This window comes from Trichogramma pretiosum, unplaced genomic scaffold (genome assembly GCF_000599845.2).
Source record: "Trichogramma pretiosum strain Unisexual culture from Peru unplaced genomic scaffold, Tpre_2.0 scaffold3, whole genome shotgun sequence".
In the NCBI taxonomy this organism is placed as follows: Eukaryota; Metazoa; Arthropoda; class Insecta; order Hymenoptera; family Trichogrammatidae; genus Trichogramma; species Trichogramma pretiosum.
This window is the reverse complement of record NW_019641698.1, coordinates 127264-154854: the sequence shown is the minus strand read 5'-3', so window position 1 is coordinate 154854 and position 27591 is coordinate 127264. Positions and strand designations below refer to the sequence as shown.

The window sequence follows — 27591 nt, the reverse complement described above, 5'->3', positions numbered from 1 at the left end:
TCGAGGACCTCCGACGCGCCGACGACGCAGGCACGAACGAACGGACGTAGAAACGGGAGAACGAAGGGAAAAGTGGGATCGATTTTCGTTCGCGATTATATATCTATACACGCTTATATACACACACACAGAATTGCGCTGTATTGGAGAAAGAGAGAGAGGATATATAGGCAAGACGAGGCCCTCTCTCGCCTGCGAACTGCGTGCGCGAGTGTTTGTATATTTTCCCTCATCGCGCGCCGCGCGCAGCCAACGCACAGGCCTGGAGCGTTTCAATTTTTTTTTGTTTTTTGCGCGTGTATTTCCTTTTCTGTCGATTCGAGAGTCGCGATTTTTACGCGTTGCTTCGTAGTTTTCTCTCTCTCTCCACCTTTTTTTTTTTTTTTTGTTTTTAATCAAATTTCAACGCTCGTACGTTTTCGGAAAGAGGAGAGCTGGGGCGATTATACAATATATATATACGCGGCGTTTCAATCGACGCGTATTATTAAAGCACGCGCGCACGTAGACAGAGAAAACAGCCGAGAGGGCGTCGACTCGCTCTTGCTACGATAACGTTCGGTGGTACGCGCGAGGTATGCCGAGAGAGGAGGACTATACCGCGATGGGTATTTAACGTTCGGGGGGCTTTAACCTGCCACACACACACACGCACACACGCACGCACACCATTATAAGCTTGGCGCGGCGATTTTACGAGCTTGCACGGATGACGCGCGGACTGTACGTATAACGTGGAATACATCTATTGTCATCGGCGAAGAATCTTTTTTTTTCCCGGGGAGGATTATTTTTCTATATCATCGTGTCGACAACGACGACGACTACGCGCGATGATTCCTCGGGATTAACGCCGGAGAGAAAATCGACGCGCGCGGACAGACAGAGAATATTCGGGTCAAATATCGGCTGCTGCTGATGCTGCTTGGGATCTATTTTCAGAAGTGAATGTCTGTGGCCCGCGCGCGCGAATTGATTCGAAACCGATACACTCTATATAAACTTTTATACGGCTGGTATGTATCCGCGCTTCAACCTCTCGTACATATATTAGCTTTAGAAAAAGCTCGCTCGTATACAGGCTGAGCTTTAAAATCAGAAGCAAAAAAAAACGCCGCAACGAACACGAGGCAGGCGCTCGCAAAGCTTCGATACTCGCGTGTGTCGCTGCCGCTTCGACGACCAACGTCGACGACGACGGGTGCCAATGAGTACGGGCTATACGTAATAATAATAATAATAACAGTTGCACGAGCGCAGGGGGGCATGTATGTATAACTTATAATGCTCATTCGCAAAAGGGAAGAAAAAAAAATTAGCTCTAGTACGTATTATATATATCCATGCTATAAACGAGCGCGCGCGCGCGAGCGGGTCAATACTCGGTTCTCGCTCTCTCTCTCTCTCTGTCTCTCATGTTGCCGCCGCTGTTCCAAGGGTAGCACAAGCGCTACTCTCTGCTCTGCTGCTGCTGCTGCTCCTGTGCGCGCCGCGTATTATACCGTGTATATATGCGTGTGTTATAACCCATGCCAACCCATAGGCGCTCGCGTTATACATTTACAGTCGACGGCGGTGCCGGTGCCGCTGGTGGTTGTGGTGGTGGCTGTGCTGTACTTACAGCAGAGAATACGCGATACATATACATAGAGAGAACGAGGTAGAGAGAGAAAGAGAGAAACGCAGCTACTTCGGAGCAGCGTCAGCAGCGGCGGCGGCAGCAGAGGGAGGATGTTCGGCGGACAGCCGGGCGAGCACGCTCCCGCCCGTATATACTCGGCATGCTTTGCACCCGCCGCCGCCGACACTGCTACATTTACACAGCTTCTGCTACATGTACGTATACACGATCGCGTGTGGCGCACGTGTGTCTGTGTATATACACATTACGGCTTTTCGGGGGTCGCCGCCAGACAGCCGGAGCGCGCGCACCTTCCTATATACACCTCCTTTTTCTCTCGCTTATATGTATACGTATTCTATATGTGTTTACTCATATTTATACATATAGTTCGGCTGCCACTGATGCTTTCACGCGTGTAAATAAGCGCTAATAAGAATAATTCCGCGCGCGCGAGCGAAACGAGCGAGATATTTTAGCCCGCACTCGCAATAATGATGTGTTTTAAGCCACCACCCGTACAAGAGAGCTTTAAATGCTCCTAGTATATCGTAATACGATACAATGTATAATTTCAAGGCATACGAGTGGAGAATCGTTTTCGTTTCTCACAAAGCGAGAACGAGAGATAATAACGACGACGATCGAATCTTTTTCTCTTTCTTCAAAGTCGAGAAACGGGGTTTTTAATTTCGCTGCTGCTGCTGCGCAAGCATCATGGCATTTCGCCTCGCGAAGTCGGGGGGGCCTCTCGACGCGACTTCTTCACCTGCGAGCTATGTGCCTGAGAAAGAGACTCGTCGCGTTTACTGTACAGTACGTGCGCCTCGTAATATACCTAAGTTTTACCGCTATCTCGGCGCATTTATGTGTGTATAGAGACAAAGAAGCGCGTGAGAGAGGAAGCAGGAAGTTGAAGAGGTTGCGGCTGCTGCTGCTGTTGTGTATGGGATATTGGAGGATATTCATAATAAAGAGTTGGATTTTGCAGAACGGGTGTATTTATATAGAGTTACGTGCATCGCGTGAGGTTGCTGCTATACTTGGTATATGTAACGTATAATACGCTCCATTGAAAAACCTCTCGATTTTAAACGTCAGCTGCGAGAAATCGTAAAAAGCATGTGCGCATGCAGACAGCAGCTAGCGAACGAGCGAAGAAACGCGCAAAACTGGCGGGGAGAAAAAAAGACACGACCCGGCTGCTGTTGCTGCCTGCGCAATAGAATCAGCAAAACTATCCAACGAAACGAGAAGGAGGAGTAACGAGAAGAGATAGAGATAAAAACAAAATAAAGGAACGAAGGGAAAGCACAGCAGCAGATTTAGAGCTCTGTTTGTTCCTTCCTTCTTTTCCTTTTATTTTTCTCGCCCCCTCGCTCTCCCGCGGAGCTTATACGAATCCTCGATTGTCCGTGTGTACGCGTGTGTAACTGTCAAGATTGATTCCCACCCTGCGAGCGCGCGACCGATTAGAATCTCTCTCGAGCTCTGTGCTCGCCAAACCGAACAACGATCCGCGCTTAGACGAGATAGACCAACGACGCCCGTGAACTTTTACTGCGGCTGAATGCTCGCACACGCGCGCAGTACATGTCATTCCCGCTCGAGAGCGGAGCTGCAAAGTCGACGAAGCGCGCGAGCTTCAAGATTTTAACGTGCGCACAAACGGACGGAACGGATTTCGGGTTTACGACGTGCTAGAGTTAATTTACGGACTCCTTTTTTTTGGAAATTACATTATTAGCTCTTGGAGTCATACAGAGAGAAAAAAATGCGATGAATTTCGCATTGATAACTTGCTTACATCAAAGTTAACCACTTTGTTTTCAGGATCAGCGTACTTTTTATGCGAAACGGTTTGAATTACAAAGCGAGAGTGACTAATGACATCGGATATACCGGGAATGCATTTACGATTTTGCTCCGATTTTCGTTTCATCGTCGCATTACTTACGCAACTGCATGATGAAGCGATTGATACAAATAATGAACGGCCTTCGTGATCGACTTACCTAAAAGAAGAAAAAAAATCAGCATTATTAGATATGTCCATGATAATATTCGTAATTATTATGTATCGGCTAATTCAATCATCATTACAATTCATTGCGCTTAAGGTAAGGTTTTTAATGTCAAAGATAAAGACACGCCGGTGCGTACAGTACGTTGAGTTTCAGCAAAAAACGTCTCGTGCGAGCTTCACGGAAATATAGTTTACAGATATAGCCCATTTGGTTCAAAAACAATCGAGTTTTTTCCTCTCCTCGAACTGCTACTCCTTCTGCTACACCCGTTCGCGCGAGCCAGTGAGAGATCTCGCACTCTCTCTCTCTCTCTCTTGCTCAGCCGCAAGGTACAGGAATAAAATATATGTCCATCCTTTGTTGCCGTGAATATGTTCATATTCGCACAGACAAACACACATACACACACTCGAACGCACGACGACAAATAGGAAGGAAGCTGCGGGGCGGTTTCTCAAGGCTATATTCGCAGACCTCGGAATATGGTATACATACAAAAGTATACTACGACGAAGCAGGACGAGAGAGAGACGCGTGTACGTGTATTTTAAAGAGAGAGCAAAAAAACAGAGGAGAAGAAGAAGGACCGGGGATAAAAGATTTCTTCTTTCTCGCCTAGATATACATATGCAGACACGCGTGCACGTAGAAAGGGTGACGATGACGATAAAAAAAATGGCCAACTTCTGACGGTAGACAAAAAAATAGAGAGAGAGAGATCTAGAATCCTGATCCACGTAGATGGAGGGAGACAATAGAAGCTATTGCTGTTGCTGCTACTGATGTCGGGGATGAGGCTCGAGGATTAGGAAAGAGAGAGAGAGAGAAGTTCGTCGGCAGTTTTCCGCGCCAGAAATCAATATAATGCTGCCCCGTGTTCGACAACCTCTAGCAGTAACAGCAGATGCTGCGAGTTGCGTCGTGCGGCGGCGGCGTCTCTAAACGCACACACGACGCGATGACTAAAGAATTGCACACACGATGATGCGGCGACGGCGCGATGATTCACGTGACGTATATACGTACGGTGTATGCAATATGCACATGCGATGCTTTGTATATTTATAAAATGATGAGGTGTACACAAACGCATTGTTTCCATCTGCTCGTGTACACACATACACGAGCATCGATTGTTTATGTTGCACATGTACGGACCATCGCGCGCCATACGTTATACATATAGTATCGAAGAGTACGAGAGAGAGAGCAAACGAAAACAACCCCTTGTGTGTTGTTCGTATCGATTTTCATTAGCTCGTCGAAGCGTCAGAGAATGGGTAACACGAGAATTCCATATATAAATATAAACGATCGTTGATATACCGCCGATCTTCAAGCTGTGAGCTAATTCTATTAAATATTATCGATGCGTTATTAAGGAGCGAATGATTAGATACTAATTTTCATCCAGCGAATGTGTCCACAATGTCTAACGTATAATACGTACTCCGGCGCATGTGTCGATGACGATACTGTGTGCCGGAGCGAGGGGGGAAACTCGAAATCTTCCAGAACAGAAGCCACCGCTGGTATAACAATCGTTTTGTGAAACTCGCTTGACGAGCGTAATTCGATGTTGCGTGCGTTTTCCAAAATGCAATTACTGCGCGCAGGATACGCGAATATAATTACATATTTATGAAACAATATATGTATCCCCCAGGATCTTAATCGAATGCGCTACTTCTGTATACGGTACAAAGCTGCGACAGCAGCAGGAATTAACATATTATAACTGCACTTTGGCCTCTTCTCCACAATCTCTCTCCCTCTCTCTTTCTTGCTCTCGACACCCTTCAAAAATTGGCCACCCCAATCTGCCGCGAGCTGCTGCTGCTGCTGCTGCTGCTGCTTTTGTGCCTGCCTCTTCGGCGAGCATAAAAAGATTTGTAGTGTGACTCCCGCGCGGGTGGAAATTGAATCAGCGCAAAGAGAGACCGTATAGTCGTCGTCGTGAGAGTACGCTGAGCACGAGGGGGCTGCTGCACGCAAACTCCCGAGTTTCGTTCTTTTTTGCGCGCGCGCGCGCACGCATATAATATAATGTATATAAATACGTCGTCGTCGTCGTCGTTGCGCTAGGAGCCCAGTCGGACGAAAAATCGAGCCTTGATCCGATCAAGATATTACGGATCGACGAGTATATACCGTAGGAGAAAGAGAGAGAGGTCGAAAGGACCAAATGTTTCTTTATCGCCTTTAATGTATGCAGAGCGCGGGGTAGCCTGTGCTTTGCGACGTATATCGCGCGCATACGCTGAAATGATTTTTTGGGTCAAGCCCCCCAGCTTAAATGTGCACGTAATACATTATTTTATATGAATAAGAGGATTCTAAGCTACGGGCGTGAAAATAGCGCGCGAGAAACGGTGAAAAACCAGTTTGTCCAGAAAGAAAGAGAGAGAGAGCTTATAGCTGTTCATGCTATCCGTGACTCTCTCGCGTATACGTGTGTGCGCAACGCAACGCAATTGTTACATTACGCGCGAAATATACAATAAATATAGAATTCTCTCTGGCAGAAAAAGAGAGAGAGAGACGAGAAGGTACTATAGCGTAATGTACATAATCGATTCCAAGACTCTCTGCCGTTCTTGGCCAAGGAAATCGCTTCCGAGTAAAGTGGCGCTCTCGCAGCAGCAGCAGCAGCAGCACAACTCGCTGTATATACGTGCGCTGGCTATATATAATATGCATGTGCACAACAGCAGCAGTGTGCGCGCGTACGGCAACGATTATTATAGTACATTTTTGCTGTTGTGTGTGTTTTGCCCTGCAGCCGCAATTGCGTGCAGAGCTCCGTGTGTTGTATATTATAATATTATATACGGATATATCCGCTCGTCCGTTCTTGCGCGAGCTGCTCACATCCTTGGGGGACACTGCTCATTGATTTCTTTCTCTTTCCCGGCGTCTCGCGTACACCATGAACGAGTGAGATACAATATATATTATATGAATGCAACACAACGAGAATTGTAACTGGCCATCTTCCGTTTTGGCGTTTACGCTTTCGACGAGCTCGAATGTAAAATTACATCTGTGAAGGTTTTCTTTTTTGATATTTATTTTATTTTTTAGTGAAAGTTCAGTACGCGGATTAACTGGCTCATTGACTGATCAACTGACCAGTGAATGATCTGTGCCTTCTCAATAGTGTTTGAATCAACTGCGCAGGTCACAAACTTTCTAATTGCTCGAAGAGCTTTTAATCGAGCACATGGCGTCTATGGCCGTCTCAGTCCATAGAGCGGCGTGCTGCTGTAAGCATCGTTTTCTCAAGCGTTGGTGTACAGTGTGTAATAGTGAAAAAAAGTGTTCTGCAGTGTATCAAAGCGAACCACGTGTTGCGGTGTTAGATTAAAAATTCGTCATTAACAAAGGTTATTGATAAATAGTTATTTCCCAATATGGAGTCGAAATACAAAAATTGCAAGAATACGTTCGCGTGGGAAAAAATTAATTCCGCGAAAAGTTATGCATTAGAGAAATTTTCCTATGTCGAAGATGAGTATCATTATAATAAAAACCTATATAGAATTTATGGTTATGTAAAACAACGTATTCACCGAGCGCGTCCAAATCTTCAAGTATTAACGCCCGTCGAACTAGCAGTTGAGTATTTAGATACATTAGAGATGTATTCGTCGAAAAAAACGCTAAAAGATTGCACAGGTGAGCCCGGCTACACGACTCTTCACGAAGCCTGCACGTACGGCCACTTGAAAACGGCGGAACGTATCCTTAAACAAGGCGTAGACGTTAATGTCGACACATGGAAATGCTCGCCTCTGCACATCGCCGCGCAATACAGGCGTACGAATATCGTAAAACTTTTACTAGAGAATGGAGCTGGTCCGAATCAATTGGACCACGAAGGCTCGACACCTCTTCACGCCCTCGCTCGGTTGAACCTGTGCCCGTGTCGTTCTACGTATGGTTTCTGCGACGTTAGAGCTCCAGCCGATGAAATCGTCGACGCGCTCGTTAAAAAGGGCGCAAACATCGAGGCGCGCGATCGTCACGAAGACACGCCTCTTCAGCTGGCAGCGTCCCGTTTCGACGCCAAACTGGTTAAAGTTCTCCTGGAGCACGGCGCGAGTCTGGAGAGTTTGGACGAGAGCAAAATGTTTGGCCGGCGTTTCAAGCCAAACGAGTTGAAGAACTATCCTTTGACCTTGAACATCGTGGAGACGATGCAGCTGTTGCAATCAGCTGGCTACGAAATGAACGTACTCACCAGACTCAGAATGATAAAATGTTGGACGAGAGTGAGAGCGAATGACGTAGAACATCTGATTCCCGTCGGCGCCGAGTGGAAAGACGAATGCTTGGCATACAGGGAAATTTGTTATCGAATTTGCATCATTGAAAGATTTAAGTTTTTTATTACGCCTGAAGCTTTAGATTATGCGCTCAATCTAGTAGAAAAATTAAAAAGGAGAATACCACAGAACATCGTTAAGTATGCAATATTTAAAGACACAGTCAATGCATGCGAGTCTCAAGTTTCAAAGTTAGATGCCATAATGATAACGGACGACGTTTCGCTCTATAAAATTTGCCAGATGAGCTACGAAGAGGGTTACCAGATTCTGAGGAAAGTGAAGAATTTTTCCGTACCATCGTTCGACGACGACGAAGAATTCGAGCACGGGCCCGTCAAACACATAGCAAAGAGACATATAGCCAATATCTTGATAAGACTACACTTGGAATTACTCGCAGCCGATCTGTACACGACGAGGCACTGCAATTTGAACCTGCCCTACGTCGTTTGTCGCACAATCGCCGAAAAACAGACGAGCGAGGATATACTTCGTTTATGCGAGCAAACCGAGGAAAAGGATCTAATAGAGTTTTCAGACGAGCGTTGCGTCGAAGGCGAGAAGAACGAGTCAGCCTGTCCCTGCATCCTTTGCCGCGCGGAACGAGGCTTGAATTTGTTTGTATTTTTTATGATTATGTTTTTACTCGCAATCTATGCGATGTATTTACTTTCATAGTATTATAAAAAAGTATATGATACTTATGACTCATCAAGTCACACGTATCATGATATACTATTTATTATGTGCCAAAGATTTGTACGAAATTTTTACAATAATATAAGGCGTGGATTTTAATTTTATACTTTGTTCAGGTTTTTTTTTGTTTGTGAACCAGTACCTAGCTACTTATCCATCCCAACATTTCCCGAAAACCCTCCATTTTTATCTAAAAATAAATGCAAGTAAGTAATTTAACTTTCATAATACATTAACGTTTAATTTTCTTCATTTTCTATTTTTTTAAGCTACATGACGTAAAGCAGCAGAGTAAACATACAACCGCGGACAAACATCGCCCAGCGCCAGAAGCGTAACAAAATACGAGTACGCGGGAAGGAAAGGGCTGGTCGTTAGCTATGCGTAAATCAGGGGGAAGAGAGGGTAATACTCGTCGTCGAGTGCGCGCGGTAAACAAAATTAAGCACGAGCGGCGCGCGTATAAATCCACTTCCGGCGAGAGGCGCGTGCCGCGATGCCATCACCGCTGCACAACCCCCTGCTCGAGAGAGAGAGAGCTTCTTTTTAAAGCCTTTAATGCGTAATCGCGTGCGTGCACTCCTCTCTCTGTTTTATCGCGCAATATGTCGCGCGGCGCGCAAGCTCGTGTCGTCCGACTTATAAGAATCGTCACGAGCAGGTTTATTTATCGTGTGTATTATACAACGAGTACACCTCGATGTGCTCAGCGCGGCAATGAAGTCAAACTTGCAACGTCGCAAGTTGCGAGTGGCAGAGTAGGTATATACGTATACGGCTTCGCTATTCGATGCAATTCACCTGTATATCTAATCGACGGAACGAGCGAGGAATTTTTCAACGAGTCGTATCTAAACCAGAAGTCATTCGGAGGAAAAGCGAGCGAGAAAAAAATGTATATACTCGCACATTGCGTCTTCCCGTTAATTTTTTTATTCCGTCGTCGATTAAAAGCAGCACGTGCTCAATGACAAGGCCGATGCACTTGACTGCTGCACAGGCGTGTGCAGTGTGCACTTTTATACACGATTGGATTCGATTTATGCGTCCGATACATTGTTTTGTATCAAGATGTCAATGATGCTCGAATCGAAGAGAGCAAAAAAGTAAATGTGGCTCCAGAGGGGATCGAACCCACGGCCTTCGCGTTATTAGCACGACGCTCTAACCAGCTGAGCTATGGGGCCAGATACAGGCGCCTCCACCAATAGATGGTACGAGAAGTTGTCTAGCGCTACGTGAACTGTGAGCCGAAAAAAAAAAGCAAAAGTAAATTTGGCTCCAGAGGGGATCGAACCCACGGCCTTCGCGTTATTAGCACGACGCTCTAACCAGCTGAGCTATGGAGCCGTGTTGTCCCGATCAGAAAAAGCCTGACTGAAGCCTGATCTGATCATCCGGCCCGTAGAGCGGGGGTAATCATGTTCTCATCCGGCCCGGATCTTGCCCGGAGGATAGTGTGAAGATAACCTCCACTATGCGATTGAATCCTATGAATGCAGCTAGCATGATTATATTATTTTTTAACACCGTGCACATGTTGACAGTGTCAGTTGGCAATGAACCACGAGCACAACTTAATTTGATTTATATATTTCGTCTAATTTGATTAATATAGTCCGTCTGTAATTTCTGTAATAGTAAGAATAGACGAAAAGTTGAATATACATCGTTTGAAAAATGATTAAAAGCGATAGTCTTGACGAAAGTTTCAATGATGTTTTGATGAAAATGATGTCGTTGAAGTCTATGTAGATAAAATACGCGCATCTGTGATTGCTAATGCTTTGAAAGAATTATTCATCATACAACATTCAATATACTGTTGAAAGTTACTCATAATATTCATACTATATTATATGTATGAATTGAAAAGCAATTCGATTGCGAGTATATACTTGCATCCGATCGCTTAAAACATGCAGACTTTTGAGCAACTAATGGCGCTACAATCATGTCGCGAAGGGTTATGTTTACACTATACTCCGGGCAAGGTCCGGGCCGGATAAGATAGTGATTACACCCGTAAAATTCCCCTGATTTTACCCTGATCCGGGCGCTTATTTGAAGATCCGGGCCGGATCTTGGCCTGAGAGGCTGTTTCTGTTCGGGGTATAACAGGCAGAGCCTAGGCAAGATTAGGAATGAATGAGAATAGGCACATTTTGATACACTGAGAAATTAACATGGATGATATAATGAATATTCAGCCAAACGAAAAGCTATTACAGCAATGCGCGATAACGATTATTCAATTATTTCATTATTTTTACTGCTGTATATGGTTTTTGTAAATGCAAAAGCCAACCGGCTCTGAAACACAGTGTGCATTTCTTTCCAAGCTTTGCAAATCGCTCGAGACGCAGCCTTTTAAATGTTTAAAGGGATATCCATAAATAATTTTGATCTCTATTTAATTATGTGCATAAATGAAAATTTCTCAAAGTGACAAGCACAAAACAAATGCATTTTTCTCGTTTTTTTTTCTTTGCTCAAAAATAATTATATACTTAATAGTAGATAAATTTAAATCTCACCATCGAAGGGAATTATTTAATTTTGTAATGAATAAAAAAAACAATTCTTCATATATTTGACGTTTAAGACGTTGGAGCCAAGCTTCGTGTGGCTCGAGTTGCAAGACAACCAAAAAAGAACAAAGCCAAAGAGGATCGAGAAAAAAAAATAAAGATAAAAAAAGACCGTGATGTAGGAAGTTAATACATCCGGAAATTCGCGATTAACAACCGCTTGTGTACACACACGACTCGTGCGCAGCGTGAAAACATTGTTGCACGCTGCAGCGATCGCTCGAAATAACCGCGGTTATTTATCGAATAAAAAAATCAAATAAATTTCAAAAAAAAAAAAAGGATGTTTGATAGTTTTAGTATTTGGTCGTTGCTAGAGGAAAGGCAACCCAATGTGGAGCTATCAACTCGTTTGATCTGCCTTGCTATTCGATCATTTCGCGCCATGACGAGCAACGAAGTGTTTCAGTAAAGCAAGGCGAGAAGAGACTGATTCTATAATAATGCATCGAGTAGAACACGGGGGGAATCGAACCCGAGTCGCACGAGATCTCGAGGCGCGCGTCCTACCACTTGGCCACGCGAGTAGTATTTCTACGAGACGCATTTTACACTTTTAGAGAGACAGAGAGGCAACGGGGCATCGATAATGTAGATGCCTCCTGTGCGCACGCGCGAAGGCTATTTTTAGAAAAAGAGAAAGAAAATATACACCAACGCGGTTGACCCGTTAAGCAAGAGAGAGAGAGGCTATTTCAAAAGTCTCGAGCGTTACATCACGCGTATAAGTATGAACGTATAGCGCAGTGCACCGCGCGAGAGCAGAGGACTGCGATAAGATACATTTTATTCATTATTATTGTACGCGCGGAACGTTCAATAATTTTCACGCGTGTCTTTGCCATTTTTTTTTGTGCGATGCGCGCACGTGACGCGACGGAAACGGCTAGCACGCCGCGATAAATATAATATACAACCGTAAAAGTGTACGTTGCAGCCTCTCCTTGAGTATAAATGCACGAGAACGCAGGAGAGCAATTTTTCGCGGAACGTTTTTTTTTTAATTTCAGCGCGCGCGCGCGCGGCATCATCGCCGTGAAATTAACCTCGGGGCCGTGGTGCGGTGTGCTGCACTGGCACAGCCTGCGTTGAAAACCACAACGCTGCAACGTTTTGCCGGTGCATTATGTACACGTTCACGGAGCATCAATTTCTTTCTTACGACTGCTGTGATTTTCTCTCTTTCTCGCATTATCATCCTTGTGATGCACGGAAGAAGAGGGAGAAAAAAACCGTGAAATGAAATGAGATCGTTGGCAAGCAACGACGACAACGGGAGCAACAAAAGCCTATATGCAAAACGCGTATATTATAATCCTTGTGCAGAGTCTCCGGCAGGTATATAAGTCGTTTCTTTTTCGACTCGACTTAGAAACGAGACGCATGGTGCGGAGAATTAAGAGAAAAAAGAGGAGGATGCAAGACACACATACGCACACCGATACATACGAACTCGCGCACGCATCGCACGCGTGCATACACACACACACACACACAACAAGAAAGGCCCAAACGCTCGGGGCAAAAAATGCATCCCGAACCCATCCTAAAAATCAGCGGAGAAGAAGAGGAACAAGAAGAAGAAATATACGGCAGAGGAAGGGAGCCTGGCGGAGTCTATATGCTGCAGCACGTCGAGGCTGTTGAACTTTCAGGGTCATTTTGGCCGAGCCCCGATGCACGTTGTATACGCGCACAAACAATAATAACGTTTGGCTCGCGGGCCGCGGTGGCCTCTTAATCTTCTTCTTCTTTCTCGCTTCGGGACGAAAGAAAAATTCATCTCTCGTAATATAAAATCCATCGCGGGACGGGATTCAATGTAAGTATATAAAAAAGCTGGCGACGTTCGACCGCGATCAGCTGATGCGCCGACGATGCACCCACGCGACAACGACGACGACTCCTCTCTCGCGCGTGCAGTGCACACGTGACACAGTTTCGTCGAGAAACGAGAACAATGTTGCATTACAACGCGACGCGCACGTGGAATCAAGATTTAGTTCGTTCGACGCGATGGTCGTCGAGAGTCGTACGTTTTGCAGCCGCGATCGAGATGAACAATACGAAGAAAGTATAATAAAAAGAGAGAAAAAAAGAGTCCGACGAGTCTAGCTTCCTCTCCCCTCTTTCTCGCGCCGAAGCTGCCTGTATGTTGCACGCAGCAGACGTGTGTGTGTGGATCGAGCAGGTATACAATTTGTATTTTCTATTTTTGGATCGATTTACAAGTATGCGCTGTATCAGCTACTTTTGGGTTCTACAAACAGCAGAGTTCGCTCCTTCTTTCTCTCGATATAATATTATATTCTAGCTATAGGTTTATAGTCTTTGAGCCGTGCAGTAACTGGAAGTTCGAAACACGCTTGTGTAGCAGCAGTCTTTATTATTATGCACGCGTTGAAACTTTAGGCCCGCAGACGCAGACGAGCTTCATAGGTTTATAACGCGCCGATCATTTTAATTCGCGAAAACGAACAGAAGAAGAAAGAAAAAAAAGGTATTATGAGAAAGACGTCCTTGAAACCTTACGCCCCTGGTATACGTACACACAGGATATAGAAGACGTTTCTCTTTTTGCGAGAGAGATCCTGTGTGCCGCTGCTCCTTTTTTTTCTTTCTTTTCATTTTACTTCTTCTTTGTTTTTTTCGCCTCTCTCTGTCTCTCTCTTTGCGCGATAGAAATACAAACATCGAAATATCATATTTATACAAAAAGAGAGAAAATAATTTTTTACGATTATCTTATTGAATTGCGTAAGCGTGTAGATATTTATATCGAGGATAATAAAGGTGTAAAAAGCTACACTCTCATACTGAAAAGTAGCAGCGAGAAAACATTGTAAATTTAATTGTTTCCTTCGAACGACCGCTGCTGCTGCTGCTGCTGCTGCTGCCACTACACAAGACCGGTTGATTCCTTGAAATTTATTTACTGCCGTTAATAACCGAACAAATTGTCGTCCGCGTTAATAACGGCCGCAAATCCGACGGCGGACTGGCTATAATTTACGAGGCGTAATCAATGTCGCGCGCGCGACGAGCATCTTATTTCACGCGGTTATGTGGAAAATGCGTATATAATATAATAAACTTTACGCATTTCGTGCGTAAATAACCCACGCGCGCAGCTGGGGTACTAGTGGCTGTATTATGTATATAGGAGCACTTTAGCCGCTGCTGCGAGGATAGTGGATTATAATAGTGGCGGTGGTGCGAATAGATTCAATGGCATTCCAGCGCATTTCTCTCCAACCAGTTTTCCTCGCGCGCTGAGAGAGAAAGAAAGAGACAAAGCTCGCGACACCCCATCAATTTTCTCTCTTCTCTCCGCGCGAGATTCAGCTGTACTCGGCGAAAAATAAGCCATTCCGATTCGATTCGAGACCCACGAGAGAGAGAAAGAGACAAATATATACGGAAAGCAGGATAAAACGTCATCTTGGATTTTTGAATAATTCATGCATGCATGCCTGTATGCAGCACGCACGAAAGTGTGTGTGTGTGTGTGCACAGTGCATACAAGTGTGCGAGCGAACGTCCACCGCGGGAAAAAGTTCAACGACCTCGCCCGATGCGCACGTCACACTTGCACGACTGTGTGCAGCAGCAGCAGTACTGCCTGCAGAGTTGCCTGCCTGCCTGACTGCCAGCCACACACGCACGTAATATCAAGTATTCCTTGGGCCGCGTGTCTCGAGGCATTTCTTTCTATATGCCCCGCTATTATATGCGTGCCTCGCGAGCAGCTTCATTCGATTATTTTAGCTGCCTTCCGTTTGTGCTGTGCTCAAGTTTACACGTCGTTACCATAGTTTTTGCGTCGTCGTCGTCGTCGTCGTCGTTGTTTAAGGTGGAAAAGAAGCGACGACGCGGGAAAAAGGAGAGTCCCGCGGTATGTGTATACATACCGTCGCGTTCGTAATTCGCGGAGAGAGGGAGAGACTTTAAAAGGCCGACTCCGGTATAATGCATCGCCGGTGCAATTTTTCAAACAACGATAAAAAAGCGGAACGAGAATTCGTCAGCTGTGTGTGTGTGTGTGTGTGTGTGTGTGTGTGTGTGTGTGTTTACAGCAAAGTGACTTTAAACTTGTGTAGCGGTAGAGAGAGAGAAAGAGAGAGAAAAACTTTGAATAATAAATATTATCAATCGCATTGACTCGTGGGACTTGATTGCATTCGTAAATTGACGGTTACAAACCGTTGACACGAGGACTTTTTGTTAGTTAGCGAGTATACATCGAGTAAGTAGCCTGAGGCAAGTACCAAACATTTCTCTCTCTCTCTTTCTCTTTCGAATGGCACAACAGTAACAGCAGCCGTGCACAAAGTCTTAAATTTGCGAGCTCGAGCCCCCTCGCGGCAAAAATTAGCTCGCTCAAGCTGAAAGCTCTCTCTCTCCCTGTTTAGAGTCATTATTAAAAGAGAAAAGAAGACAAAGAGAGGCATCGAGGGTTGGAAAAAATGCACGAGAGAAAAATAAGTAGCAGCAGCTACGGCTATATACATCAGCACCCACCAGCATCAGCCAGCCAGCGTTAAGCAGCCAACGAACGAACGAACACGAACGGGTTGAAATTTTTTTTCTCCGAGGGAATTACAAAAGCGAGAAGCGGCGCATGGTGTTGTGCGGTGTGCGTCTGTGTGAAACGAACGACTATATTACGCCGTATACACATTTGCCACCCCCTTTCTGTGTACGCGTTTTAATTAGGCTGTGCATCACAGTCTCGGCTGCTGCTGCTGCTGCTATACTGCATGACGAAGGGGGGTTACACAAATTGTACGCTGCAGTGTTTAATGATTTCTTATCGCGCGCGCACCCGTCGACAACTATTACGCACGTTACGCGCACGCGTCCGGGTATAATAATGCACCCGTGGAGAGAAGAGAGAGAGAGAAAGAGAGTAATGAGGATTGTAATTTCTTCGACATTGAAGACAGAGTCGTTTATAGAGAGAGACCAGGCGAAATCACATTACCGCGAGCGCATACGCCTCTCCGTGTGTGCGTATATATATACAAACATAAAATGGAGTTGTATACACGCGTTTGAACTTGAAATTGGAAGTTGGCAAGATCAGCACCGGCGTATAATGCGAAATTTCAAGGGTAATTGCCGCGGAGAGAAAGACAGAGTGAGAGAGAGAAAAACATACTTTGCTACCGGTCTCGTCCGCGCGCACTATAATGCTGCAGTCGCGGAATGCGAGCGCGTGAGTTTTACTATAAATTATACAGTGGGAGAGAGATCGAATTTTGCGTATTTTCTCGTTCTCGTTTGTTTGTTTCTCGGTATACATAAGAAAGTTGAGAGGCTCTCTCTCTACTCGCGAATAAATCGCCTGAAAATTGCCGATTATTCTTCAATGTCATTCGAAAAAATGAAAAAACACACTGATAAGCCTAATATAAACACTTTTTTTCATTATTTATTTTATCCGAGTGCGTCGAATTTTTTGTGCACCGTCGTCGCATCGCGAAAGATATACGATTTCGTTTTGTCTCGTCTCGTGTGTGCGCAGCCGCAAAATATATTCGCGTCTCATCATCTCCGGTAGCGAATGAAAACAAGATATGTAAAATGATGTAGAAAAAACCCGCTGCGCGTAACACGAGTAATCGCCGTGCATCGCGTAATGCCGATATGCAAGTACGCAAAAATAAAAAAGGAAGTGAAAGAGAATGAGAAGAAAAAAGCATATCAGAATTAGAGAGGTTAACGATAATTTATTCAAGTCAAATATTCTAAAAATCGAAATTTTGTCGCTAATTTTAGGCTCTTGGGCTAAAATAGTACTTTGCTGCATTTCGTACTAAAAACTACTAGTTTTAGGATCTTGTGCTGTGATAGTTCCTATGCTTCGTGCAGCCAGAGTAGCTATGATTTTTCTGCAAAACGAGAGTTTACAATAAATTTTTCCAGACACTGCGTTAAATGTAAAATTTCACTTTTGCATCGCGGAGTATGAAGTACGGTACATTATACAATCAGTGCAGAACTTAGGTATTTCGTGAAGTACGATACTCGCGGTGCTCGGCCGGTCAACGTTGTGCTATTCAAAAATACTTATTTTGTCTTCTTTAATATAATCCGATATGGTCTAGTGGCTAGGATATCTGGCTTTCACCCAGAAGGCTCGGGTTCGATTCCCGGTATCGGAATTTTTTTTTGTCAAATTTTTATTTTAAATTCAAGTAAAATTGAATTCTCGGTGATTTCGTAAACGATATAGATAAAGCCAGCAATTAACAAAGGCTTATGGTGAAGCCGAGTGTTTAAATAAAAATGTTTAAAAATGAATGAAAATTTTGGCTGCTATAGAGCTGTACATGATCTCACTTTCACCTCACTCCAACAGTTTAGACAGAGCCCCTACTCCGCTTTGTTTACGTTTTTCCGGCGTTTCAGATCTAATGTCACGCTACCGTGCGTATAAACGCAAGAAACGTCGAAAGAAAAAACACCAGCTCGGTGAATGGCAAACGAGATTGTATAGAATAAATATGCCAAACAGTCGACGCGTAGCAAAAAACGTAAACAGACCAGTTCATAATATTCGGTTCAAGAGGTCACGAGAAAAAAATTAAAAACAAGGAGCGAGCGCCGTGGCCATTCTATATTTTCCGCGCGCCTAGGATAATTACAACTCGATAATGAAACCCCCGCGTGTGACCTGATTTCGTCGAGCACTGATGCAATTTTTTTTCAACATGCATAGTAGTAGTACGAGTATACGCGCTGCGAATCAACTTTTTCATTTCAATGACTCGTTCGCGTCGCGTATGCGTGATGATAAAACCCAGAGGGCGAAGTAACAAAAGATAAATTAAAAAATATACGTTCGAATGGGTCATTGACACTGCTCAGCGCGGCGAGTCATCGAGATCATCTCTCTCTCTCTCTCTCTCTGCGAGCAAGCCCCAGTATACATCGCTTTATCCGCGAAGCGATAACAAGTGTTTGTTAGCTTGTAATTTTCGGCGTTTCAAGCTCGATTGAATGTTGTATAAACACTCATCGGACGCAGCGCCGTAATAGAATAAAAATGAAGAAAACAAAAACGCGACGATGACGACGAACGGTGGGGCACACAAGGCAGAAACGATGTACAATATATACGCGCGTATACGTGCAGCAAAATCGCATGATTCAGTCGGTCGAGTAACGAGCTTATATTGTGTGCGTTTGTATGTGTCGTTTGCCCTCGACCGCGCGTCATCCGTCGGCTTGACTGGGTCAATGCAACAAGTCGCGCGCTGCACACGAGTCGGTCGATATTTATACATTAAAGAGATGGAATGAAAAAAAAAAAAAAAAAATAAAATAACAACAACAGCAGTAACAACCGTCGGGTAAGTGTTAAGCGTACGTGTGTGCACGTTGATACACGCGAACGTAGTAAACGCACATGCACACGACGATTATGCATGTTAAAATTCCAGCCTTCGCACTAAACACTGTACGTCGCGTTATCGCTTAGAAAAATCGTAAAAAAAGCTCGAACGACGGAACGTATGCACGCACGCACGCACAAGCTCGCGATATACACATTAAAGTCGAAAATGTCGTGTGCAAAGTATAACACAACGAGTATATTATGTCGCACGATTGAAATATTCGCGCGAATTTTTCGCGCCCGGAGTTATATATACGGTGTGCCTGTATAGATGCGTGTATCATTATACGCGAAATAATTCGCGTTATAACGGCTCGAAAATGCTCCAGGGGTCAGTCGGACGAAATCGCTTTTATTATACGGCTAAATCGGATGCAGTTTAGCCTCGAGCGCAGGCTAGACTCAATAGCAACAAAGTTTTATTATCGCTCGGCGCGCCGGTATTTTTGGCCTAATTGATCGTGATTCCACGTGTATAATATTCGCGGATTTATATCCTAGACACGCGTTGCGTGACGCCGTTGCAAAATAGAGCGTTTCAACGAGCACAGAAAATATCAAATGAAAATAATCGAGCGAAAATAAAATATTCAAAACTTTATTTACAATTCGCATCGATGTACTCCAAAGCCCCTGAGCCCCGCGTGCGTACGGAGCGGCAAGAAAGAAGAAGAAAACAAAAAAAAGGCAGTCGACTTGTCGAAGAGACGAGGCTTGTCCAACTTGCCTCGGCAAGTGTATCGTCCTGTCCGCGCGTAAGTATAATAACATACAACAAGTACCGGGGAAGAGATTCACCTGTGCTGCAACCAGAGAGAGAGAGAGAGAGAGAGAGAGAGGGAGATCAACGACCGGATCTCTCGCGCGAGAAAGGTAGATAGGTAGGTATGGGCAGCAGCAGCAATAGTGGCAGCATATGTACAGTCTCGCTTTCACATACACACACGTACACAGAGATGCACGCAGGAGTATATGCAGTGCATACGTATTTTATTGGTGAGTAATCGAGCGCAATGCACGCGGGGCTATATACGGAGAGCGTTCGATTATTCGTATCAACGCGAGAGTAATTCGGTGTTGTTTCGTTTGTTATTTATTTTTATTTTTATTAATCTACAATTACGTTCGTTTTAAAGAGAGTTCAGTATATAATACGAAGATTCAAGTTGGTCGTTGCAGTATAAACACAGAGTGAGAACAAAGTGACAATATTGTCTAGCCGCGGAAATCGGTGTAACGCGCGATATATTTTACACGTCTCGAATAGCTCACGTGCTCTCTTTCTCTTCGTATACACCATGCCGATGATGGGGCGAGTGTAAAACGTAATGGCACGTACAGAGTGCAGCTGCGACGACGATGCATACGTACGTCGTTATGTGGCGGCCGCGTGGAATTTAAAGTGCACCGCACCTTCGCCAGCAGCAGCAGCAGCTCTTCTCGCGAACAGCACTGCCGCCGGTCTATCCTCGATCTATCTTATAAATAAATACTCTCTCTCGCTCTTCCTCCATCCAGCAGCGATGAATTCGATGATATTAAAACGTCGAGAGCGCAGCGCAACGAAATAATCGTATATACGCGCGTAGAGCTCGTCCGTCGAAACGTTGGGATATTTTTTTGCTTCTAAATATTACACACGGTGCAACTCGGTTTATAACTCGAAGAGAAAGAGAGAGAGAGAGAGGAGAAAACAAGGAGTGCGTATATAAATGTGTGCGTGCATGTGTGTTTGCGAATGGCCAAATAGTAGCAGTAGAGAAGAAGACGAATAAGAAGAAGAGACGAAGACGACGACGAACGAACGAACGAACGACCGAACGAAGGAAGGAAGGCGCGCATGGGGCATGGTCACGACGGACGTGCCTCCACCGCGCTATATAGTTTACCGTGTGTCTCTGTGAGTGTGTGTATGCGCGCGACCACACGTACACACCTACGTATTATAGGTATACACACAGCAGCGTACATGACAGACGCGCGCATACACGAACGCACACACAGGTATATAGACGGTAGCAGACACTCGCGTCGCGCATCGCAATGTGTGTATACACACTCACGCATAGCGTATGTATATATAGGGTGTTGTACCTTTGGCAGTATTATATATATAACGCTGGCAGCTCCGTTTTTTTTTCTCTCTTCTCTATTTTTTTTTTTTTTTTGCGTCGATTCTCGGAGAAGTAAACCGCACCAGTATTACAAGTGTAGAGAACTCTAGGCACTGCTCTCTCTACTGCACACACACACAAAAATACTCACTACTCACGCACAGTGCACACTTGCGACACACACAAGCTGCTGCTGCACTTCTTTACACACTGCAGGCAACGAACGAACGAACGAATGTATTCTTGGTATATTTATATGTATTATTAGCACGCACGGCCGTTTGTACCGTTTTGTGTGTGTGCGTTTGTTGGGGGGACACAACACAACGATCGAGCGAGCGCACGCACTTTTTTTTTGTTGCACGAGACTCCGGAAAATTGCAATAACAATAATGCGCGAGTACTTTCCACGAGTAAATCACGTACACTTCACGAACTCACGATCACACACGAAATATTTAGCAGCCGTTAAAGGCCAATACCAAAGCAGCTTCACTTTTGCACAACGATCACGATCGTCGGATGCATCATTTTAACGTTGCACATATTTTATTATTCACGAGTTTGCGAATAGTCGTCGTGTGCGATTTTGCGCGAGCGCAGCACACACACACACACACACGTAGAGAGCTACGTGAGAAACGAGAACGCGAATGTACATATATATACGTATAGCGGTGTATATAAACGCCGAGCGAGCGAGGGAGAACGAGAGATAGAGAGAGAAAGAGAACGAGAGAAACTGCACACAAGAGTCGAAGAGAGAGAGACGCGGCGAGAGCTCTGGCCTCCCTGCTCGAAGGCTTTCGCGCGACTGACGCTCTCCTACCAGTCGGCCAATATTATAGGGTCGTCGTCGTCGTCGTCGTCGTCGTCGTCGTCGGCTGCGTGCTCTGCCTGCTGTTGTATATAGCAGCAACTCCGTGCTGTGTGTATATATGTGCAGAAAAAGGGGGAGAGAGAGACGAAACGCGAAAGCGGCGCGCGCCTCGCGTAATAGAGAGAGAGAGAGAGAGAGAATGCAATGCAAGCGAAAAAAGATAGAGAGAGATGGTAAAGGGGGAGAATAGCTCTCTGTATTATATACATGCCGAGCTGCTGCTGCTGCTGTTGCCGTTGCTTTGGGTGGTGGTTGCCAATCTGTGTGTGTGTGTGTATGCGCGTGTATAGTAGGCCTATATACAAGCTAAACCGAGAGATTAATACACGGTCGAAATAACGCCGACGCCGTGGTATAATACAAGATACTGCTGCCGATGCGCTTCGCGTGCATAGTAATAATGCATATAGAGTTGCAACGAGTAAGGATGATGACAGATCGGACGCATTGTTTTTTATTTTTATTCAATTTCAAATCTAATCTTTATTATTTATTTTTTTTCTTTTGGCTTCATTAAAACCCAGATGACGCGTAAAATCGATCTCGGGCGCGCGCAGGTGTGTGCACGATGCGCTGCTGCTATGCCGATTACGATACGATGCACCCACTCGTCGTGTTTACGATATTACATGATATCTCGCTGCTCCGAATGCAAAAGAGAGAGAGAAAGAGAGAGTCGCATATAGCGTACACACGCAGATAAGATTTATCTCTTTTTCTCTCTCTCGCGAATGATATACGTATATTAAAAGAAGTTCGTATGTAAACAATACGATATCGATGACGACGACGTACGACGACGCATCGTAGTAATCGTCGTCGAGAAAATAAAAAACCCCGAGTCATGTGTGTGTGCGTGAACTTTGGAACGATGCGCCCGCAAAAAATAAAGAGAATGGAATCAACGATACTACAATATTGCACGTACGCACCGCTCGATATATGTAGCGGTACGTGCGTATGAATATGCATTCCTCCGGCTGGAGAGATAACGAGAGATTACGCGTACACCACCGCTACAGCTTCGTTATTATATATATAGTGTCCGCAGTCGCGTGGGTGTGCAGAGCACGTCGACTCGCACGTCCATCGAAACGTTTGAACAAATGCCACGTTTTATGAATTAATTCATAAAACGCGGATTCTTTTCGGTCACTGCAAACGCGGTTCGATGTGTACATATTTGTTGCTTTGTGGCAAAATTTGGATTATCTAGGATCAACGGCGAGGTTGTGTCAAAATATAAGGGTGTGCACGCGTCGACGTCATAAAAGCTAAACCTAATGAGTACGAAATTGTATAATCGTCGTGTGTTAATAAAATAAATTGTGCGACGCACGATGACGAAACTTGAAGAACATTTATTCAAAGTCCGCGCGACGACGATATTTAATTGGTAGTTTTTCTCTATCGTTTCTTTATAATATTTATTATAAACCGAGGTTGTGTGCATTACATACACAGCGCGCGACGATGACGCAATTAAACTCTCCTTCGAGATACGATCTCTCTCTCTAGGATCGGATCGTGCGTAAATATATTTATAATGTAATATAGAGATATCGTCGCCGCGGTCGTCGCCGGTTAAAGTAATTGCAATCCTACTTCAGTGCGCGAGCCGAGACGAGAACTAGCTCTATGCCAAGCTGATATATTTTCCATCTTGAATCGAGTTCGATTTTTCTTCGGCTCGACGAACAAGAACAATTTAGAAAAGTTCTTTCTCTCTCCCTCGCAACTCCTATATTATACGTATATATGCAGACACAAAGAGAGGCTCGCGCGCAAAAGCAGAGAGGATATTTAAAGGGCAATTTAACACCCGATCGTAAAGTTTAAAGTTGCGGACGCGCGCGAGCGCGCGTGTACACTTTTTTTTGCGTTGTGCGCGCTCACGACGACGCGTATTACACACGCATTCTTTTTTGCCTTTTCTTTCGCTCGATTTTCTTCCACGCCACGGCGATTCATCATCCTCGAGCCAAGAGTACGAGAGGAGGATGATCTTTTACGAGGAAGCGCGAACTGCTACCGGCAAAATATCGTATACGTGCGTGGATATACACGCGCGGCGGACGCGCGAGCTCATACATATATAAATAATACGTCGGGTGTGTTAAAGGGTGCGCGTATATTACGCGCTACTACGGAGTTCCAGTAGAGATATTGCCAGGCGGTGGGCTTCTGCGATTCGTAATGGTGCGCGGCGTATACGCGAACGAGACGACGAGCGTTTGCACTTTATTCCTTTTCGTTTTGAATAATTTTATTTTTCATTTTTTTTTGTCATCGTGAGAAGGACTTTTCCAGATGAGATAGAAGAAACGAAAGGGGCGAAGAAATAAGACTCAGCATTATGATTGATAGTATAAATCCACATCGATTCATTTCTTTTCAATTCGTTAATTTATTTAGAATTTTGTACACCGATCAGCCGAGCTTGGGTCTGCGTTCGCCAAGCAAAAACGCCAAAAATCCGCGTAAGTCAGCTTCTCGATAATCATTTCGCTGCAGAGAATCAACAGCCAACAGCAGCTCGAGACTCGTCGATTTCTCGAAAAATTCATACTCGGAGAATAATCTCTCATAATCGTCAGGGAGTCGTTTTCTTCCAGCTTGTATCCTTTTTTTCGAGACGTTCGACGATGTCCAGAAGGTCGGACGTCAGTCTCAATTTCAACATTTCATTGAACAATGGTTTAAATTCTAAGTCGAAGTCACTCTCGGTGGAAAAAACGAAGACTAGACAGATCGGCTCCGTGATCCAAGAGTACATCGATCGTAAGCGGCAAGAAATTTGCCGCAGTCATCTGCAGCGGCGTCCGGCCCAACTCGTCCCGAGCATCGACCAGTACCGGCCGATCGATTTCTTTGCCGAGCTCGAAGAACAGCCTCGCCGATTCATGGGCATCGTAGCGATTCTTGCAAATAAAGTGCAGATGAGTCGACCCCTTGCACGTTAACCGAATTAGGATCCGCATCCCGTCTCAGCAGCAACTCCGACGAGCGTCCGTAGTCTCGCTTGTCCACGGCCAAGTGCAGCAGCGCGTTACCCCCCACTTGTCCTGAGCGTCGACCTGCACCGTTCGATCATCATCCTCGTTGATCCTGAAGAATTCTTCGATAAAATAATCGTCGAGGTATCCTTCGCAAATGATATGCACTGATTCTCGTATAGTCTCTACCCTACCGAACGAGCTGTAAGAAGTTTCACATCGAAAAACCATCGGCCGTGTTTATTATCTCGCGTGCTGCGCGTATACTTAATGGGGGGAATAGAGAGGAGGGAGGCTTTAAATTCCACTCGAGTGCGCGCAGCTAGAGCCCAAACTCTTCCTCACTCTCTTTCTTTCTTTCTTTCTTTCTCTATGCACATGCAACGAAGTTTCCTATGCTGGGAAATCAGCCTCTCTTTGCTGCGCGATGCGCAATTCTAACGGCACTCTTGAAATTGCACTGCTGCTGTTGCTCACCTCGGGGCAGCGGCGTGTGTATGTGTGTGTGAGCGCGACGAGGAGGAGGAAGGTAAAAAAAAAAAGACTGACTCACGAGTCACTGAGCTCCGAGTGTAGGTACACACACAAACAAAAACACACGAGTCTCGCGCTTGCTGTATATTACATTATATTATAATAAAATATAACAATCACACGCGTATATCTTATGGGTCGAGTCTTCTCGCGGTATATAAATAATTTTACAAACGAAATGTATGATGTTAAATTTACAACGCGGTAAGTACAATACGTGACGCGCATAATGGGGGACATCGCAGTCGGACATATACACAAAAGTATTGTGCGCTGCTGCTGCCGCTGAGTCTAGCAAAAATGTCAAGCGATCGCATCTGCTCCACATATATATTATTTCGCGCTCAGCCTTGTGTATCCTTGACACTTTTATGCGTTGCACATTGGATCTTCTCTCTGTATGTTACGTATACAAATAAATTAGATAATGACGAGCCGCGTTACGGAATCGAGTCTTTATTATTACGTATGTACGGTGCGTGTGGGCACGCAGACACACACGACGATATACTCGATGGAACAACGATACTAAAAGGCGATGCATCGATTGCTCTTTGGCTCGCGCATCTTTCAGGCGCGCGAAAATCTAAAATTATACTTTCCACGAGTCGTACACGCTTACCGGCACACACGCTGCTGGTGCGAGTGTACAAAAACTTATTACTCGTATTCTTTAGAAAATTTAACGAGCCACGTACCGAGTAATAATACATACACACACACATGTGTATGTGCTTGCGGTGGACGCGCGCACGGGTTAATTTTAACGCGCAAAACACAAAGATGTTGCTGCTGTTGCTTCGTCCTTATTATAAACGCGCGAACGCGGTGCGCGCGCGTATAAAGTAGTTGCGTTACGCGCGAAGGGTGACCGCGAAAAAAAAAGAAGGAAAATTAGGCCTCGTTGCAAACGGAGTACGTAGCCCCGACCCCACACGTATACATTTTAAAAGAAATTATAAGAATAAAAATAATAATGAGGCGCGTTATGCGCTCTTTTGGCTTTACGACTCCTGTGCTGGATTTCTGTAGCAGCACGTGTTGTCGAGTCGAGGCAATGGGTGGCCCGTTCAGGGCGCGCGAGCAAAGAAAGATGATATAAATATCGTACGCAACGATCATAATAACGACGATGAGCAGCAGCGAGGCCTCTCTGCAAAATCGTCCGCGAAATTCTCGAAAGTGACGACAACGACACTCGACACTCGACGACTTCGATGCGTGTCTCTCGCTTATCCCCTGCTGCTGCTGCTGCTGCTACTGTTGCGTCTCGCATACGCAGGATAAAAGAATCACTCCAGTATTCTATGGAGCAGATTATATGTACACAGAAAACGGAGCGAGAAAAAGAACAAACGCTTCTTCTCTTCTCTCTCGCGCGCGCGCTTGCGTTTGTCTGGCACAGTGCGTTTGTAAGTGGATCTTTGTGAAAATTTTTGCTCTTTGAAGAACGACGCAACGAGACGACGACGACGACGTCTCTTTCGACATTGAATCGTCTCTCATTCTCTCTTTCCCTTTTTCTTTTCTCTCTCGAGCCGATAAAAAATCTTGTCATCTCGCGCATGGGTGCGCCTTCACCGCGTACGCATCTCTCCCCTGCCTGCCTGCGTGCGGCACAGGGTGATACAGGATAGAAACTCACCCCTTGTATAAAGCTGCACACACAGATACACGGCTGCCGCTGTGGCGCGTGTGCGCATATATTGAGATACATTATACATCCGATGTGACACACACACACACACAAGGAGAGTCGCATTGTGAGCCGGCGCCGCGCGTCGTTCGATATATAAACACATTGTGTCGTCAACCCGTTCGAAAAGCTCCCCGCGAAATCTCTCGGGCCGCCTGCGACGATAATCGCTCGCTATTACAGGACTACAAGGGGGTTTCTTTTTCGGCTGTGCGTGTATCAACGGAGAGAAACGCAGTTTGCTCTCGCGCGCGTTTAGTAAAATTCATTTCTTCTCGATCGAGATGCAGTCGCAGCCGCACTTGACCCTTCCTGCACCCGCTGCTGCTGCTCTCCCCGCGTGTATACGGTACATCGGAGTTGGTAAAAATCGCAACCTGTGCGATATACTAGAGAGAGAGAGCCCCACGTTCGTCTCGCACGGCGCATCTCCGTTGTACGGGGCTATTAGACGATAACCATTGGCTTGGCCTTGCTGTGTGTAACGTCGACGCGAGAGCATAAGGTATAAAGTTTAAAGGCACGACGACGTGGAGTCGTCGTATAGTCTCGCGGTTCGTTGCTGCATTATTATATTCGCGGTGTAGTCTGTGTGTGTGTGTGTGTCTATAGCCGTGCCTGCGCAGAGAGCAGCAGCAGCAGCAGCGATGCGGCGGCGTCGGCGGCGCGGTGTATTGAACTCGGCGCAACGGGGTCGTTA

At 45.2% G+C, this 27591-nt stretch overlaps 1 protein-coding gene and 3 non-coding genes across 4 annotated transcripts in view; 1 reads left to right on the top strand and 3 right to left on the bottom strand.

The window, feature by feature from the left end:
- LOC106651610 (lysine-specific demethylase 6A) overlaps positions 1 to 27591 on the bottom strand; it is a 63234-nt gene that overhangs the window by 29457 nt on the left and 6186 nt on the right. The window lies entirely within an intron of this gene.
- Positions 9792 to 9865, bottom strand: Trnai-aau. Its single transcript has one exon. It is a non-coding gene; the product is annotated as a tRNA-Ile (tRNA).
- On the bottom strand, positions 9955 to 10028 carry Trnai-aau. Its single transcript has one exon. It is a non-coding gene; the product is annotated as a tRNA-Ile (tRNA).
- Trnae-uuc lies at positions 17365 to 17436 on the top strand. The gene has a single exon. It is a non-coding gene; the product is annotated as a tRNA-Glu (tRNA).